The sequence below is a fragment of the Terrapene carolina genome, unplaced genomic scaffold (assembly GCF_002925995.2).
Source record: "Terrapene carolina triunguis isolate 2854851 unplaced genomic scaffold, T_m_triunguis-2.0 Scaffold132, whole genome shotgun sequence".
NCBI lineage: Eukaryota > Metazoa > Chordata > Testudines > Emydidae > Terrapene > Terrapene triunguis.
The window spans coordinates 10,030,638-10,034,296 of record NW_020664483.1 but is presented as its reverse complement, the minus strand read 5'-3'; positions in this window follow the sequence as shown (position 1 = coordinate 10,034,296).

The following is a 3,659-nucleotide window of genomic DNA, read 5'->3' as shown; positions in this document are numbered from 1 at the left end:
GGAACATAAACGAGACATTAATTTCAGTGGCTACTGGACTTTTCTCATTGTGCACCTGATCCCCTTAAAATGTAATGGAAGTCAGACAGGGCTCTATAAAATGTAATGGGAGTCAGACAGGGCTCTTTTACCATATCGATTCCAAGTGAGATTCACTGATATGCTGTGTCACGGAGTGTGGGGGCCCCGCACCCCCCACTTCCTGCGATTCACCGTGACTCTCAGCGAGCCAGTAAAACAGAAGGTTTATTAGATGACAGGAACACAGTCCAAAACAGAGCTTGTAGGTACAGACAACAGGACCCCCTCAGTCAAGTCCATCTTGGGGGCAGGGAGCTTAGACCCCACCCCAGGGGCTCCCTCCGTTTCCCCAGTCAGCTCTAAACTGAAACTCTCCAGCCCCTCCTCTGGCCTTTACCTCTTTCCTGGGCCAGGAGGTCACCTGATCTCTTTGTTCTCCAACACCTTCAGTTGGCACCTTTTCAGGGGAGGGGCCCAGGCCATCAGTTGCCAGGAGACAGGGTGTCGGCCATTCTCTGTGCAGACAGCATCACATTGGCCCTCTAAGGCTCTGCAACAGTCACACACCCTTATCCCACCACCTAGATACTTAAGAACTGCATAGAGGAAACAGAGGCACCCACAAAGTATTCAGAGAAAACATTAAGAACATTCCCACTTCGTCACATGCTGGTCTAAGTTCATCAATTTACTGCTTCTGATTTACACTATGTGAGAGGAGAATCAAACCCTGTATATCTCCAGAAGAGAATCTGCTCATCTTACTGCAGCAGGTTCTGAATGCAGAGATTTACTTTAAATGCTTAAGAAAAATCGTAAGGTGGAAGACGAGCAATAAACTGGTTGATATTTTATGGTTAGTTAAGATCAAGAAACCAACAGATCAACAATGTATAATCTTCTCTTTCTCGGACTGGCTGGCAGCCTCCCTAAGGGCACAATTAGTAAATAGCAGACATTTATTGGCAGATTGTTTTGTCCAGTTGAATACACTGTCTGTCATTGTGAGGCTGAGCTGTGTACTCTAAAAAGAAAAGGGCATGGACTGGAGAACTGGGACCTGGAAACCCAAAGCCTGGCTTCTCCCTGTGTTTGGGAGTGTTCGGATTTGGTGTGCTCATCTAAGAGCTGGGCAAAAAGTTTAAATGATTTTCAGGTTGAGCAAAACTATTTGCAAATTCAGGTCGAATTCAGCAAATAGGTACAGCCAGAAAAAATAAGGGGAAAAAAGTTTCCAAAAAACTCGAAACTTTTTGTTTTGACACTTTCGAAAAGAAATGTTTCAACTTTGTTTGAGGGGGAAAAAAAGTTTCATTTTGAAATTCGGCGAGAGTTAACGAAAAGACACACAAAAAAGGTAAAAACACCAAAATCGGAATGAAATACTTTGTTCGACCTTAAATTAATTTTTTTGCAGATTTTTTGGTTTGGCCACTGAACAACAACAACAACAATGGAAAAAAAGTTCATCCAGCTGTACTCCCTTATGGGCCTGATTTGAAGAAGTGTTGAGCGTCCAAAATTAACAACCACATGACAAGTGAAATAAGTGGGACCTGCAGATGCTCAGCACCTTTGCAAGTCAGGCCCTATAGTAATAAATTCAAGATGTGAAATTTGGATCCAAATATGGATCCAAATGTCCCCAGTGCTCAATGAGGTTGATCCTCTGTCCTGCTTCAGGTCCACAACTGTTTGAAAAATACACCTCTACCCCAATATAACACTGTCCTCAGGAGCCAAAAAATCTTACCGCCTTATAGGTGAAACCGCGTTATATTGAACTTGCTTTGATCTGCCGGAGTGCACAGCCCCGCCCCACCCGGAGCTCTGCTTTACCGCGTTATATCCAAATTCGTGTTATGTCGGGTCACGTTATATCGGGGTAGAGGTGTAGTAAATATTGAATGACGTATTAAGAAGGTCGTTGGTTTTAGATTTTTAGAAAATTTGAAAGTCAAGATACTTTATTTTTTAGCCTACATATTAATAAACATCAAATTGTCAGCCTGCTTGAAGAGAGATTCTTAGTACAATTTGAATGTTTATAAAGAATTGCACAGTTAGTGTTTATAAAGCCCAGCAGTTTATCTGCACTCAAACTGTGCTTGTAGGAGTTAACAAAACATGACCAACTGTTTAGCTATTTATAGTGCCCAGCAAAGTGCTGGAGAGAACTGAGCTGCTAAAGGTGGCATCTTTTGGATCAATATAAAATCAAGATCCTATCTATGGCACATTTTTTAAAAGAAGGAACGTTAACTCTGTCTTGGCCAAATCCCACAGCAAGAAATTATATGTTCTACAAATCTGAAACATCCCCACAGCTGCAATTGGATACTGTCTCATTCTCAATTCCTGGTAAACTGTTCTGTGGTGTTGTCATACAGTTACTGCTTCACTTCCCAGAGCCTGGTGCAGTGGATGAAGTGATTGCTGTATAATGGTTTTAATCCTCTAATCCTTATTCACGCAAAACTCTCGTTGAAGACACTGTCATGATGTGTAAAATGTGCAGAGATCTTTAGATCCTTTGGAAATAAAACATAATCTATGAATATTGGCAGCTGTTTTCCTGGATGCCGAGACTGTTGAATTTTCATAGATTATTAGATTCCAAGTCCAGAAGGGACCCAGGACTCCTTCAAGATAATTCCTAGAGCAGATCTTTTAGAAAAACGTCCAGTCTTGATTTTAAAATTGCCAGTGATGCAGAACCCAACATAATCCTGGGTAAATTATTCCTATGGTTAATGATTCTCAGTCTGAATTTGTCTAGCTTCACCTTCTAGCCATTAGATTGTGTCATATGTAGATGAACTATGGTACCTGAACTAAAAAGATATTTTCAAGAAACACGTCAGCCAGGGACTGATACCGTTGTTCTAGAGGGAAAAGAACAGCTTGCAGGAAGGCAGGAGGGTCTTGAGGTTCAGGCCCTGGACTCAGCAGATTTGAGTTCAGTTCCCACCTCTGCCACAGAACTCTCGTGTGATCTTGTTACTTACTGTGTCCCTATCGGATGCTTGTATGTTGTTTCCTTTTCTGTTTCTTGGTTGGTCATCTTGACCATTTATATGGTAAGCTCATCAGGCAGGATCTGTCTCTTATTAGGTGTGTTTGTACAGTGCCTGGCACAATGGGGCCATGATATTGTTTGAGGCCTCCACCTGCTACGGTAATATAAATAATGACATCTGAAAATATTACATTAAAATAACATTATTCACATTGCAAAGTCAAGCACTCAAAAGTTACTAAATACCAGAATTAATGTGGCCCGTGTAACTTTAATTTGGCCCCCTTGTGCTACCAGCACTGCCTATTATAAGAATGTAAGGGAGATGTGCTAGGGTGAAATAGTCAGCAAGTGGTAAAATCCCTTTAATTCAGTCTACTGTACTGTGCCAGGAGTTAGTTGTCTTTAATGATATGACAAAGGAATTTTTCTGTGAAACTCCAAGCATGACCTGCACACTGATTTTGGGGAAAGTGAGTATAATGATGCCAGGAGTAGGTATGGGTGCGCTATACTGCTCAACGGAGAATAGCAGGGATCATATCAATAAGCTTAGCTTAGATACAGACAAGCAAAATCAAGGGCAGATTCTAAAAGTGATTAAAAACAAAAAAAAAAA